This window comes from Protopterus annectens, chromosome 7.part0 (assembly GCF_019279795.1).
Source record: "Protopterus annectens isolate FY-2018-M chromosome 7.part0, PAN1.0, whole genome shotgun sequence".
NCBI lineage: Eukaryota > Metazoa > Chordata > Ceratodontiformes > Protopteridae > Protopterus > Protopterus annectens.
The window spans coordinates 935,780,256-935,797,571 of record NC_056739.1 but is presented as its reverse complement, the minus strand read 5'-3'; positions in this window follow the sequence as shown (position 1 = coordinate 935,797,571).

Here is a 17,316-nt window from a genome sequence, read left to right as displayed (position 1 = left end):
ACATTGACTGAATCAAAGTTTCCACAGTTTCCTGTTCCTTCCTTTGCTGTCTAGCTTCAAGTGAATGTTTATACTGGTTTCCTGTGGAAGGCTCCAAAATATCTTGATATGGCACCTGACCAACTGCTTCCTGTTCCACTGGTTTCCCCTTAATTTGGATATCCATTGCTCTATCTTGTTGTGGTGCTTTCTGCATTCAATTTTCTACACTAAATCCTTCTCTTTGCAGCTGCTCCATAACCTCAATTTCTATTTTTTGACTTCTCCATTACTGATTTCTTTTTCTGCTTTTCTTCTTAATCTCCTTATTTTTTGTATTGTAAAGTTTTCCATATCAGGATTCCTTTGCCTGTATTTCTCTTCAATTATCTTTGGTGCTGCTCTTTTTGTATTGGTTAGTTTTGCTTTCTCCTCTGCATAAACATTACACCATATTAAATCTCTTTTCCTTTCCCCTGTCCATATTTCTTCTTCACATGTCTCCTGATCATCTTGCTTTTCCTTGTTCTGGGGACTCACTCTATCATGCTGTAATGTAGTCTGTGTTAGACCTTCTACATTAAATCCTTCACTTCACAGGCACTCCATAACTTCAACTTCTATTTCTTTAACTTCTGCTTTACTAATCTTCTTTTCCACATTACATCTTTGTGCTATTAATCTTTTTATTGTGAAATTTTCCATATCTGGATGCTTTTGCCTGTATTTCTCTTCAAATATTCTTGAAACTGCCTTCTCTATATTAGTTAACTTGGCTTTCTCCTTTGCATAAATATTGCACCATATCAAATCTCTCTTCCTTTCCCATGTCCATATTTCTTTTTTATATTTTTCAAATATCTATAGACTTTGTTGTTTATATTTTCGCACTTCCTCAGATGCTTCTTTTTCCAAACAGATCAGAGTTTCTTGATCTATATATTGTTTTACAAAAATCTGTTATATTAATGAACACACATTTTTATTTGAAGCTTCTGACAGTTTTTCTTGTGGAAGTATTTTTCTTTCCTCTAATTTCTCTCTTAATCATTTTGTATATTTTGTGTCTGGAAATTCTGGGCTTTTTACAGAATAGTAACAATATATAATTCTTTTCTTATCCTCAATAATCCACTCTATCATTTTTATGCCTCTTCGGCCAATCAATTTTTGTGATTTTTTGGACTGCTGCTTCCTTCTACAACACGGAGGGGGGGGGGGGGCATCTTCCCCCTGGGCCTGGCCTAGCCCCATTGTAAGAATGTTTCCTTATTTTGAGGATTCTACACTGTCATTTTTTCCAGTCCTGGCACCAGTGCGTCTACCAGGATTGGGCACTTTTTTATCCTGGGTCTTGTGCACTTAGTTATCTTTTTTTGTTTTTGACTTACTTCTGTCCATGATATATGCTATATAAATACAGTCTATACATTAGTGTCGCCTTGGTGAGATTTTGTGAAAAAACGGAGTCCACCTCACAAAGGTACTCACCAAGACCTGAGGATGAAATCAATTTCAGCACTACTACACTCCTTTGCTTGCTGACTTTTCATCTCTCCATTAGGACCCCTAATCCCTGAGGTTAAACCTGTGTCCAGCAATACCAGGGACAATAGGTGCTGATCAATGATTCTGTTGGGGTTAAAGTAACGGCTAGGCCTGTAAGAGACTCAAGGCTAGCACTCTAGTAACCTTCTCTGTATCTATTAACCTGTAATCCTACAGAACACCCAGGTGACATGTATGAAGGTTAGCTGGCTGTGTCAAGGGGTATGCATGCAAGGTTATGCTGTCTGCCCCCATAGTTCCTCACACACTGTTGCACACATACTCCCTTGGTAAACATGCACATATACAGCTGTACCTTGGTGATGAAAATGTGTCTGTGTTTCCATATTGCCATACTCAGCTTTGGTAATGGCAGCATCTCCCCATGACATACAATGACAGACACCTGGAACAGAAACAGAATAAGGTCTGTGAGACAACAGTCTGCCAGCAGTACTAACAGCAATAAAACATCATGGCACAAAGGTACATACACTTCAATGTCTACCCATGAAAAGTGCCAGCAGACAGCACCTTACACAGCATAACAGTAGTACACCACACACTGACATTACCTGTACTATATTCACCCTGTGCATCAGACACATATTAGCATGTCTCTGCATAAATGTTATAGATGACAGGGATGTGGCACAGGTATCATCAAAGCACAGAGTGTGGTGTGGGGTTGCCAAAGGCCTAGGCTGGGCCATACAGTTGACATCATGTGTGTTTTTCGAGGGGTGGTGTTCAGTTGGGCCATGGAGAGGAGCTGTGTGTAAGTGGTGGTGACCTGCTTGTGACAGTGATGTGTGAGTGTGTATGCACACAGTCAAGCCATGTGCTAGCCCTACGCAAGGGAATGTTGGACAGACTTGGACCATACATGGCAGGATGCACAGTTCACCATCTCTGGCCATGAACAGGGGAACTGGTCCTGTCAGGAGTGTCACTGACATCACCATGCCCAAGGCCAGATGTGGTACTACTTCCTGATGGTGACTGCTGTCTGCTGGGTCTGTGTTCCTCATAGGACAGGAAAGGGCCATGTGCATATGATCTGCTACATTGTGGTGTGAACAGCACCCTCCCATCGGTAGTGCTGGTGGTCTCGTCAATACGGGAGTGTGAATGTGCAAGGCCATGTGGGTTCTCAGCTGATGTTGTTGCTGACCTACATCCATGTATCTAACTCCGTTCTCCCACCAGATGTTCAAGCATAAACATTACATGGTTAAGGATTGACAATATCTCACCCCACTGTCTATCCACGATGTCAGCAAAATGACATATGGCATCACCAATGCAGTGATGGGTGTCACGCATGCCAGGAAGTGTTGCATCCATAACCCTGAGTGTCTGTCTGGTGTACTGTTCACAATGTGCCTGTGCCTCCATGATGGACCAAAACATGTGCCGGGTGACACATGCTGTGATACCTCTGGCAGGGGCTGGATGGGCAGCAGTACTCCTTCGAGCACCCCTGTCAATCTGACTGTGTGGGACCTTGCCATCTCTCTGGCTATGGCTATTGTCTACATTCATAGATGCCATAGTCACCACACTACCCTGTTTGATGCCACCACCCTCCAACTGTCCAATATCTGTGGCTGCTGGGGAGTTGGTATGTGTGGGCACACTGATCATGTGTGAGGACATTGAAGGTGGACATGGGATGTCAACCAAAGGTACAGATTCAACCCCCAACAACCCCAACTGTGCCAACAGCTCCTGCAAATTGGCTCCTGTGATGAACAATGGGATGCACTGCAGTGAACCCTACCACAAGTGAACATGGACACATTACAATATGGCTAAGCTTAACAGCTGTGAGCATGGCAAACTGGCTGCCCTTAACATGCCTAGGGTATAAGTGAGCCACAACATGACAGTTCCACACTCACTAGCCTCAGGTTGATGTCAGCCATCCACACCCAAAGGACCTATGGAATTGTGGGGGAGAGTTATTGTCAGCACATGTGGCATTGGTACAGGATAATATGTGCATTTATGAACATATACACTGCAAGCTGTGATACTACCCAAACTGCTGACATTCACAATATGTGTGCACATGTGTGCATTACAAATCCCCACCCACAAATGCAGATTGACCTGACATATGCATACAGGTATGCAAAGGCTGTCACTATGAATGGTACAGTATTAACATGATGCCCAGTGGGGCCTTACCTGGACGCTCCTTGGCAGTGGAATCTGTGTCACCCACCTCCATGACATATGTAGTAATGGTTTCCTGGGACCTGGTGGCTGAACCAAGGTTTGCAAGTTACTCCTCAATGGGTGAAAGTGGTGCTTGAGTAGCAGGTCCTCCACCTGTGCCAGCACAGTCCCTGGCCACAAATGCAGCCATTTGCCATGCATTGTGTATGAGGTCTGTGGCACGGTGTCACACCTGTTCGTAGCTTCTGTCCAGGTGGCCCACATTGTTGACTGTTGCTACCAGTTCTGCCCACAGGGCAGTGTGTTGTTGCATATTTTGTCTGCTCCTTCCCAACAGTACCCAGTAATGCAGTCTGAGGGCATCAATGTTTGCAGCGCTATCGGCAACATACTAGCATTACAGCATGCATTGGACCCTGAACCTGATGTTTCATGTTCTCCCCAATGAGGATTATTAATGTGCATAATTCTCTGTTCGTCATTCACATCACACTGCACATGCAGCAGCTGGTGACATCACAGAGGTTCCCCACCAAGGAATGGCAGGCAATCAAACATCTACAGCACAGCTATAGGCTATAAGGCCAACCCTGTACCCGGTTTCATACATACTCCTCAGGAGTGACCTCACTCTGGCATGCTAGGCAATCATGGAGTCCACATTGCTGGGACTGCTGCACAAGTGCAAGTCATGCTCCACTCTGTTAACACACACACACACACACACACACACACACACACACACACACACACACACACACACACACACACCCTCAACCTGGTACGTGACCTGAGCTGGCCTTGTTGGCAGCTTGAATGTGTGCCCCACACAATCACCCTGCAGTGGAATGGGTACCCTGTCCACATCAGGCAGGGTAGCTACCTACACCTATGCAAGTGTAACCTGGTCAACTGGATGGTCAACAGCACATATACCCTTAGGATACCACCTGTGTCCCTGTTGGACGGGGACATCAGCTGTTGCCTTGCATACACATGGGCTAACATATGGCTAGACATATGGCTTCTCAGGGACCATAGCTTAGTAACCTCATATGGTTCCAGGAATACCAGAAATGGCCTGACTGCTGTGGCAGATTGTGTTGTTATGTGCCCAGAAACATCACTGCCATTGACTGCTGGGTGTCCCCTATGGGCAGCATTACAGTACCATGTCATCCAGCCTACATCCCATAAATAGGTGAGTGCTACTACAGTTACATGTGGACATTCCTGGAACATCTATGCAACACAATAACAGAAAGCAGTGCATATTTGTTGTAGGCTGACCTCCTCATAGGTCTCTGACATCTGCAGTACCCAGATGTTTGTAGAACATGTACATGTGCCTGATAGATTTAGATTCCACTGTCAGACAAATGTGTATTTCTGGACAGCAGTTGGACAATACGTGATGATTGTCCACAGAGTTTGGGGAATGTGTCTGTGACATGTCAGGCCCCTGGGAACACAGTAATGGTACATGAATATCTGGTACTGTACCCATTCTCTTCCATTGTATGCTCAGAATGTACACACTGCAGCTGAGCCAAAGCCAGTGCCCTCCCACTACTAGTACCAATATCCTGCTGTCCTACTGCAAGGGCTCACCAATATGCTAATCATAGGTGTCAGGCAATCAGATACTGGTGTGAAGTAAACACTGACCTAACCTGAGTGTGTCAGGAATGGTCAGGGAGACCTGAACAATCTGTGAAATAATCCTGTATAACACTGGCAGACTGAGTGGGGCTCAGTGATGGTACAAGATGTGATATGCCAGCTGTATCCACCAGTACATACTGTCAGTGTGACACCCCTGCACTGGCCCAATAATAAAGGAGCCTCAATCCTCACCACTCCCACCAGTGAGGGACATACACAATAGGAGGATGACAAGTAAAATTACCCTTCAGAGCACACAGATATCACAGTCAGTATGGGGCTGGATTCTCCCTCTCTCTCCAGATCCCCAATAAGACTCACCACTGGCACAACTATATGGTTAATATCTCAGCAGGTGGTCAAGCCAAAACATCCATCACCCTCTCTACAAAGTGCTTCATGTCCCTTCCAAGTAGCTGACACATACACTTTGAAATGTGATTTATGAATCACACACACACACACACACACACACACACACACACACACACACACACACACACACACACACACACACACACACACTCCTGGGAAAGGCTGGCACAGGTTTACTAGCTTCTGCCCAGACTTAATGGTAGGTCTGACTGCCACAATCCAGCTTTTTATCAGCTACTCTAAGGCCCTTAGCAAATGGTAATGAATCCTACTGTGTGATGTGCCTATTACCAAAATGGTAAGAGCTTGCTTAGTTCTGCACAGACCAGACACAATTACAAGGTTTAACTATATCTAATAACTAATAAAGGAACAAGACAATACTCAATCAATACAGTAACTACAGAGTTCAGACTCACAGGTAATAATTTAAGACAATATTGCAAGACAGTCTGAAATAAATACAGCAAACATCTAAAATAATCTTTACTATATTCCCATCTATATGTAAACAAATGTACATTTCCCTAGTTCCTTACTATTAGCAAGGCAAATGCAAATGAGTGGATGTTGTCAGATACAAAGACACATGCAAAATGGAAAGGTCTTTCTCTGAGACAGGTCTGAAAGTAATAATCAACATTAAGTGCAAAAAATATGCTGAGAATAAAATAGAATGGTACAATAACAAGAAACTACTAAAAAACAAAAAAGTACCAAACTAACACAGCTGAAGGTAAAACAAAGAACTTTAATGCACACAAAAGAGAGTAAGCGCTTTCATGGTGTGCTCTCACCACTTCAGATGTAGTGGTGAAAGCACACCGTAAAAGTGCTTACTCTCTTTTGTGTGAATTAAAGTTCTTTGTTTTACCTTCAGCTGTGTTAGTTTAGGTACTTTTTTGTTTTTTTAATAATCAACATTAAGCTGGGTTAGCTCAGATTGCATCAGTGAACCTGTCTTCAATTCCCAGGCTAAGAGCAACTAACATACATTTTAACATCTCTGCGTCAGAAGTACATATTTGTCTGATGTTTGTGTAGAACTGGATGTCATAACACAGTTAAACACTTTTACATTTTCAACCTAGTCATTATTTATGTTTCAAGACAATACAAAAACCTCTAAATGTAGACATTTATGTCTGCTTGATGCACTGAAACTAAGATAACACATTCATAAAACAAGTTCAGCTTTTTACTTGAAGTTTTGCCACGTATATCTGTATGTTTGAGGCTGCCAGCTTCTACTATTAATACATAAATTTTCACAGGTAATACTTTATATAAATTTCCGTTTTTTGCCAGTTTGGTATACTGTGGTTACACTCTTGAAGCTCAGTCATAGCTCTCAACCTCTTAGAGCAAGACATCTAGACAAAGGCACAAATAAAAGGGGGACAAAGGCCCAAAAATAGTGACACTTTATAGATATTGCTCTTACAAACTTAGACAGTTGATAGCATACCAGGTTTTGCATTCGCATGAATTTTATTTTTTTTCTCAATTTTTTTTATATTTCAAATACAGTTGAATAAATTCCATGGTATTTGTATATAACATCTTAAATAACTATGTACACTATTTACATCAGCCTGACACTATAACAGAGCTCAATATATACAATTACTTTATAGGTATAACAATCCAGTTATCAGAGTGTATCTGTTCAATTATTGTAAAGTGTCAATTAATGATAAGACTTTTTCCATGGATTGTTAATAAGTGGCTTAGGATGTATCCTTAATTCTTTAATTTTAATTGTCAAAAATGCTGTGGTCTTTGGTAGGCTGTAGAAGTTTTCCAAAGTCAGTATTGTGTTTGTATTCCATCTTCTTGTTATACACTTCCTTGAGATTACAAGTATTGTCCAAATTAAATGCATATTTGACTCATTCAAACAAGGACCATTGTACACATTTAATAATACTAGAGCTTTAGATACATTAAACGATTCATCAAATACAGCTTGTAAAACATTTTTAATACCATTCCAAAATGGCTTAATTTTAACACAGTCGAAAAAAATGTGAATCCAATCTGCATTGTGTATTTGCTCACACCTCCAACATATTCCATTTGTGGAAGAATTCATTTTAGTAATTCCATCTAGAGTTAAGAATGCTCTGTGCAAGCATTTCCAATTAGAAACATTCCAGTATTGTGTAAAGGATGTATGTTTTATTGATAATAAAATATTTGATTTAATGTCATCATTTAGTTGTAATGAGTGTCCTTTTGTTATATAATTCCAATATGACGATTTGGATGTCGTTTTATAATTTATTAATATCTTGTAACATTTTGAAATACTATTTCCCATGTCATAATCATTATATATGATTTCATATAGGTATTTCATAAGTTTAGGTATTTCTTTAAATGAAGAATTACTAATTATTCTGCATAAATCTTGCGAATATGCCAGAATGCTTTGCATAGTTCTTCTTGAGGAATTTTGTGTGTTTTTTTCTATTGTTTACATATCCAGAACTTTTAGTTCTTTGATACATTGAAACAACAAACAAATCCTTCATACTCCTATGAATTAATTATTTATCTGTATATTTTATGTGGATAACTCTTTGTAACTATGAATGGTGTTAAAAGATCAAACCAGATTTTTAAATCTATATTTGCATTAATAATTTTCCTAAATGAGTCAATGTAGTAATACGAGTTTTAGTGGGCTTAGTTATGTTATATTGCATACTAATACATATGTGCCATGGCAAATTGTTTTTATCTATTTGAAATTTTTTTTGTAAATCAAATTCATTTATTGATATCACAGCTAGCAATTCTTTCCAATTTGCAGAATAATTTGGACTTATCCAGTCCGAAATTGTTTTAGATATTGATGCTTTTATATATGTTTCTATATCAGGAAAGTTTAATCCTCCCTGTTTCCATGGTCTGATATGATGTATTAAAGCTTTTCTGTTTCTTTTGGGAAACCATAAAACTTTTATTATTATGCATTAGTTTATTCCTTTGAGTATATTCCTTTCTGGTAACAGTTGTATTGCCAAAGCTATATATAGAATCTTGGGTAGTAAAAGCATTTTTGTTAACTGTAGTCTATCTTCACATGTTAATATTATTTTGTACCCCTTTTCCACAGAGATTTTAATTGTATTGATGATATTATTGTAGTTTTTTGAGACTAATTCATTATTATCCTTGCATAACTCAATTCCTGGATACTTTAAGGTATATTCTTGTTTCTCTATAATGTGATTCCCCTTCGTCTGCAATTCTTTTTTTTTTTTCTTTTTTTTAAATACAAATTTTGATATATTGAAATGGAGTCCTGAAGTCCTGTAAAATGTGTCAGTTAAAAGATCTAATTCTTCTAATGTCTCTTTTGTATTGGATAATGTTAATAATATGTCATCAGCAAAAAACATTAATTTAGAATTGTATTGTTCATAAACATATACTCCTTTGATTTTTGTATTGGTATGTATTGAATCTGGCAATATTTCAATAGCCAAAGCAAATATAATCAGTGACATGGGACATCCTTTTTTACTACCCTTTGTTATATGCATAGATTCAGAGGTGAAAGGGCCTAGCTTAACATACACCAAATTATTTGTATATATATATATATATACATCTATATATATATATATATATATATATATATATATATATATATATATATATATATATATATATATATTCTTTACTAGATGAACAAAGAAAGGAGGAAATTCAAATAACACCAGACTTTTGAATAAATAGTCCCAATTTAGGGAATCAAAGGATTTCTCTATATCTAAGCCAATTATCAGTGTTTCTTTATTTTCTTTATTAATATAATCTATAAGAGAAACCATCCTTTTAATATTGTCATGTGTGTGTCTATGATATATAATTCCAGTGTGATCGTTATTTATTGTTTTGGATAGTGGTATTTTCATTCTGTTAGTTAATATTGTCATAAATATCTTATAGTCATTATTTAATAATGATATAGGTCTATATGAATTACAGAGGTTGGGGGTTTGCTTTCCTTTAGGATGTGTATTTAAGGAATATCTCCAAGAGGGTGGTATTAAAGCTTGTGACTGAATTTCTAATAGAGTTTTATGGAAGAGGGATAGTATCTTTGAAGGAAAAAGTTTATATATTTCCATAATTATGCCATCTAGAGCTGGAGCTTAATTATTTTTACCCGCTTTATTGTATCTGTAATTTCTTTGTAGGGTATGGGTGCTTGCAGATCTAGTTTTACTTTTTCTACTATATTTTTATATTAGAACATTTTTCATCTAGATTTAATTTATCAATATGTATATTTTCTTTTTGGAAATGTTCCATATAGTAATTTCTATAGGCATCAACAATGTCACCTATATCTGAGGCATTTTTCCCTTTCTTTTCATGGAAGATAATTTTAATGCTATTAGTTTTTGATTGTATTTTGATTCTTGTGGATAAATTATGTAGATATTTTGGAGAAGTGGCCAAGGTATTAATTTTAATTTTTCTAAAGGTAAACTAGTTTTATATGTTAGAATATCATTGTATTTATTCTTTAATACTTCTACTTTCTTTTTCATCTCCAAATGATTTTGATTTTTTTCAGCTTTTACTGACAAAAGTTTGGATTGTAGCTCTAATAATTCAGAATCCCATTCTCTGATTTTTGTTTTTATACCATATTAGGGTTGTACCATATATGTAAGCTTTTAATGAGTCCCATATCAGTATTCTATTTATCTCTGTGGTGTAATTAATATCTAAGAAGAACTGTAATGCAGATAATAACCAGGGTTTGAACTCTTTAATTTTAGTTATATATGCTGGAATTCTGGAGTTAAAGATCAATGGTTTGTACCCATTTTGAAGTTTTAGTATCAGTGAATTGTGGTCTGAAAAGGGGTAGGGAGTGATTGAGAAATTAATGATTTTAGAGTGTAAGTCATGAACGGCAAATATTTTATCTATTCTAGTTTGGGTACCAAATCTGTGATATTGATGGGAAAACAACAAGGATTTATCTTCTTTAAATTTGAAAGTATCTACAAGATGAAATGATTCTACCCACTTGTTTAAAGTTTTGATACAGCAGATGTATGCAGCGGTCTTTTATTTATAGTTTCAGAAATATAAAATATACAGTTAAAATCACCTCGTAATATTAAGTTGCCTTTATAATTACTGGAAATGAAATCCAAGTGTTTTTTTAGCAGTTCCTGATCCAATGCTTGGGAACGAGTATGGATTGGCTAGGGCCCATATTCTGTTATTATATTTAACTATTACTAATGCCATAAGGCCTTCCTTATCTTCAAACTTATAAATGATTTCTGGGTTAATCATATTTGTTTTCCATAAAATTGTTACTCCTTTTGTCTTTGTCTTATAAGTGGATTGCACCAATATCATATATTCCTTAGGATTCCATTTGTAATTGGCATTTGTTTTGAAATGAGTTTCTTGAAGGAAGACAATTTGTGCTTTGTTCAATTTTAAATATTTCAGCAGATTTGATCTCTTGCTAAGATTGTTTAAGCCATTGGTATTTAAAGATAATAAAGTTAAACCCATTTTAGGTTATTTAGACTATGTATTGTTTGTTTTATTGTGACTATTAAACATTTTCCTCTGATAACTATAAAGTATATGTTTGAACTTTTAAAGGAAATGATCAGTTTTATACTCTTGAGTGTTTGCCAATAAAGTAATGTTTTGATCAGGCATACTAAAAATGTTGTTGTGAAATAAAAAATTTAAATTAATAAATGTTAACAAAACTAAGATCCGCACTAGCCATAGAATGAAAATCATTCCTAATCTGATAGATAAACCTAAGTAAATCAGATTATCACTCATACCTTGACAATCCAGAACATCTCAGCTCCATAAATTTAATTATCATATGGAGAATATTTGTAATAGGAATAAGCAATATTTATATTATTTTGAACAGATATTGTACTATTGTAGATTAGACAGAATTCTAAAACAATATAAATGTCTACTTATTGTATAAGCAATTAATATTTACATGAAAGATAGATGACAATCAATTCAATCATAGTAAAGTAGGATGTATCATATATAAAACCTCAGTAAAAATTATAGCACACAGTTATTTAACGTATTCACTCTTATTGATGAAGTCTTTCAAAACTTATTACTTAATATAAATAGATGGTAATAATATTTATATCTAATGTTTATAATACAATGTATTTTATTGGACATATAAGAAGTTATATTTCATTGTTTACCATCATTTAAGTAATCACTTTGTTGCTAACTTACTTAAAACATCAAGTTTGGTTTATGCAAACATTGATGAAAGTTAGTGCATTTTAATTATCAGTGCACCCCTCTTCCCCCCATTTCCTACACATAAGGATTTTCGTATCTGTCATTTCTTATTATAAAATGAGTGAAATTATAGGTTTAAAATAACAAATTCACATATTATGATTAATGATTACAAGTTCCCTTTCCATACTCATAAATTGCCATTTTATGTCATATACTGATTTTTTTAGATTTAAATGGCAACATTCTATTTTGTATAAACAGCAAAGGTTAAACTGAGTGATTATTGTCAATTTAAAACTATTTGTTCAAAATGTGATTGTTACATTCTGTGACATTCCTAGTTCAGGCTTCTATTGTTTCCCTTGAACAACTTTGTCAGTTTGATGTCATGTATAAAACATCAGTTACCTTAGTAACAGCTTAAGTATTATGTGTGGTCAAGATGTGTTACAAAACCACAATTCAAGTTAAAGGAATTACATGACTTGTTATGCACATTTACTTAGATGAGAAAATCATCATGCTTCTCCTTGATGTTCAATATAGTGTATGCCATTTATGACAAGTTAAAACAGTAGTGTTATTATACTCAAGCCCATGTTATTAAACTGTCTATTGCCAAGTTAATATTATTTGTTCAGAATATGATTGTTACATTCTGTGACATTTCAAGTTCAGGCTTCTGTTGTTTCTCTTGAACATCTTTGTCAGTTTGATGTCATGTATAAAACATTAGTTACCTTGGTAACCACTTAAATATTATATATGGTCAAGATGGATTACAAAAACTACAATTGAAATTAAGCCAATTATATGACTTGTTATGCATATTTACTTATATAAGAAAATCATCATGCTTCCCCTTGATGTTCAATGTAGTGTATGTCATTTATAACAAATTAAGACAGTAGTGTTATTATACACAAGCTCATGTTATTAAATCCTGAATTTAATATCTAAATTCAGCAGACTGCTTCATCTTATATGACGATTATATATTTTATATCTAGATTTACTAAAAATCATACGTAACTATTGTGTGTGTATGTTTTTTTTTTTTATCAAGAGTCAACTTAATGAGCTAAACGAAGTGTTGGGAGACCATCAATATGTGTACATGTAGGTTAAGACAGCCCTTTTATTTTATATATATATATATATATATATATATATATATATATATATATATATATATATATATATTAATACCAAACACATCATTGCCAAGAATCATCTTGGAGGCTCTTCAGAGCCATTAACCATTATCTTCACTCTGTCTCCATTACCATAACAACCTGGGAGTGTCTGTTTCCATTAATGTGTCTGTGCACTGCATACCAGAGGCACCTGAAGCAAAGCTTCACTTCACTGCAACTTCAAGCCTAAATTCCCTCTCTTTCAGTGAGGCAGCAGCCAGGAAATGAACAGAACAAACAGACCAAAACAAGCCGCCGCAAGAGACAACACACTACTCCAGCCCTCCCACCTCCCACCCAGCAGACGCACAAACAAACCACTCCCTGCCAAAATATCCTAAATCACAGTTCTATCCACCCCTTCCCCTGGATCCAGACCAAAACAACAAATGTCTCATCTTAACACATGAGCATCAGTAAACCTCGACACACATGAATATTCTGATGGATATAATGTCTGACATTCAAATGTGTGTATTATTTTATGACTTCAGTCATTAATGATTTGCCAGACAAAACACAAATGTATGAGAAAATGCCTAAAACTATGAGGCAGGCATGTGGTCAGTCTGCAAAAGTCTGGACAGTTTAGAGGTATGAGCTCAGTACATAACATACAGTTCAACACACACTTATGCAGCAGTTGTTTAAAATCCACATAACATATACAGTTCTCTTACATTTGTAAGACAAGCATATGTATCATATTAATATTCACAAATGACATATGATTATTTACAACATCCCAGTTAGCTGAGCTGGCAATGTCACAGTTAGTATTGTACAACAGACACTCCAGTAATAGTCATATCTGAACTGACTATTGCTGGGGTGACTCAGGAGCCAGAGCTGTGATCTATGTCACTGTAGACAGAGCCATCAGGGATGGCCATAGGTGTTGGACAGCAGACTAACAGCAACATGTCAGTCCAGGAAGTGTTGTTGAAAACTACTGTTTAAATTCCTATTTCCCATGACTGCATCCCCCCATCTGTATTCCATTACATGCTTAATTGTATGACATAGATGGTATAGTGCTGTACTCCTTTGTCAGAAGACATCTTCAGGTAGTGCTGTCAAGAATTGCGGTCTGTCTTCATGAAGAAAGTGTCAGACCTGTTAGCATAGACAGCAGATTGCCTTTTGTAGGTAATGCTCATGAATAGGTGATGGCCTGTGCTCCAATCTGTGTCACCCATGCTAATTGCATCCAGAATAGCCAAGTTACCTTTCCATTAGCCAATGGCATGGCAACACAGTGCTATAATTAAGGTCTTCATGTGGGCCTTGCACCTTTTCCTGGCCTGTGAGGAGGACATTATCGAGGTATGGGAGCTACAACAGCACAGAGGGTAGGTGGAAATACTGCCCACTGTTTGGATTGATGTGCTATGCCCACTGTTTTGCATGCTATGTCTGTCCAATGTTAACAGACTTTCAGATTCTGTAGCAATCTTCTGTGTAAATGCGTGTTTTTGTGAGTAAGGAGACAGGCAGATGTGAGTGTCATACATCCTCTTCTATCTGACTGTGCATGCTGCTACAGTTGATGCTGGTCTATCAGCTGTGTATGTTTGTAGGGACAGACTGAGATGGTTTACCTTTACATGAGCGAATTGCATACAGCCAAATGTAATATGTGCGAACGTACGTTTTCAAAAACTGAGAAATTCGAATTTAAAATATGCAAAAGACTAAAGTTTGAATGCGCCTTAGCAATCGCATGTTTGACATTCACATAACAGCAGTATGACCTTAAGAATGGTCGCATATGGAAATACGTAGTTTTCGCACTCTGGATTACATTTTAGTGTACCTATTGGATTTGGTGCAACTTGAAATTGTGGAATCCCTCATCTAGGAGTAATAAGTGAACTGGCCAATCGATGGAATATGCAGGTATGAAGCTGTGTAGACAGTATGCTTCACGGACTAGTTAGCTAAGGTTACCTGCCCCTCATATCGGAAACAAACATGTAGTATGAACTAAGCATTACAACCGAAATATGTTGGTGTATGAAGAAATGCATTGTGTAATGAGGCTGATAAGTATAATAGGATCAATGTATGGCAGGACAGATGCTGTAGCACATGTACATTAATGTATTTTAAATTAACTTATACGTTTACTGTAAGTGGTATTATGTCTGAGGTAGTGATGTTCCACAGAATAGTGAATGTGATGTTCAATATCTTGCAGGTTGGGGAAGGTGAATCACAGGAATATGCATCCGGCACAGTGAATACTATGTACAGTACAAGCAGGACGCAAAAGGGATGGAAATTAATAATAGTAGACGGTTATCAGTACTACCAGGAGAAGAGTGTACAGGTTAAGCAGTACTGGTGCTGTACACATAAGAACAAAGAAAGATGTAAGGGTAGATGCGTAACGGAATCTGACATAAATGGTTATAGACTACTTAAGAGCAATCCCTATTACCATGCACCTGATGTGTTACAAGGTGAGGTAATGAGAGTGAAAGATCAAATTAAATGTCGTGCCAAACAATCTGTAGAGGACCCTTGCAAGATAGTTGCAGAAGCGTTAGCCAGTACATCTGTAGATGTCGTAAAAATGAATTACCAAACACTAGTGCCCTAAAACAAAGCATTGGGAGGCAGACGTACAAGCAAAAGGTGGCAATGTTTAAGGATTTCCATTCCCTGAGGGAGTTAAAACAAGAAATGCTACCATTGAAGAGTGGGTCCTTTGTAATAAAACATAGCGCAAATATGCCTAGTGACAGCAATGTTATTGTGATCACTACAATTGGCAATTTGAGTATGATGTGTGAGTCAGACTATATAATGGCAGATGGTGCCTTTCCTATCAGTACAACTGAATGCTGACAAATATATACTTTACATTGTGCACTGAATGGAGGTGATAGTAAAAGGGTGGCACCTGTAGTGTATGGGATTCTGCCCAGTAAATCGGAAGAGTGTTATGACACCTTTTGGAGTTTGATACTGGAATTGTGCAATGAACATGATCTTAGACTTCTGCCTAACATGGTTTTGACTGATTTTGAACGTGCAGCAGTTAATGCTACTAGGAAGCATCTACCCAACACCTTAGCCAAAGGCTGCTGGCTTCATTTCTGTCAGATAATGTGGAGGAACATTCAAAAATTGCACTTGGCAGCAAACTTAGGTAGTAATCTGTCCTTCATTATGTTATGCAAGGAAATACCTGCATTAGCATTTGTAGCACCTGCAGATATTAACAGTACCTTTGCAGAAATTGAAGCTGATATGCCAGAAGAGGGAAAGCCACTGTGTACCTTTGTTAAGGAAACCTACATCTATGGCCAGGCCACATAGGTATGGTATGTGTGGAAATACATCAGAGAGATTTCCCCCTTTGTTTGATAGTTCCTTCTGGAACCAACATGATACCTGTGGAATGGGATACCCTCGTAATCAGAATGCAGTAGAGGGATGGCACCGGAGACTCCGTAGTCTCATGTGGAAGAAAATGCTGTACCTGCTTGATATTTTACATGCGGTACAGCTTGAGCAGAATCATGTGGATGACCTAAGGTGTAGGCACTTGCTGTGTCTGCCTCCCTCCTCAAAAAGGAGATGATTGCTGGATAAGGAATTTACCTTTTGTAAGCTTCTGGCTAAAAGGAATGAGTTTACTGCTAAGGGATTTGTCAAGTTGGTGGCCAGATATTGCTCTTTTTCATAGGAATACAGCCGTTGGTATACTGTACGTGTAAGGGACATTATTTCCTGGTGATGTCATGGATGTATTGCTCAGATAATAGCATATCTAATCCATGAATGGCTACTTTGGGATCATGGGACATTTATGTGGAGCACTCATTGGATGTTTGCTTTTGTTACAATGTTTGGTTGAATTTGTCTGTTTGGAAGCATGGGAATTGCTCCACAGTGGTGAAGTTTGAAAAATTTTGTAAAAAAAAGTTCACTAAATGACTTTCGATATTTTTCAAAATTCATGGTTTGATTTTCGCTGTTCTGAGTCGCACATATGATGCTCACACATGCCGGTTTCGCTCATATGAAGGTAAACCAACTGAGACATCTCCCTTAAAACCTCAAC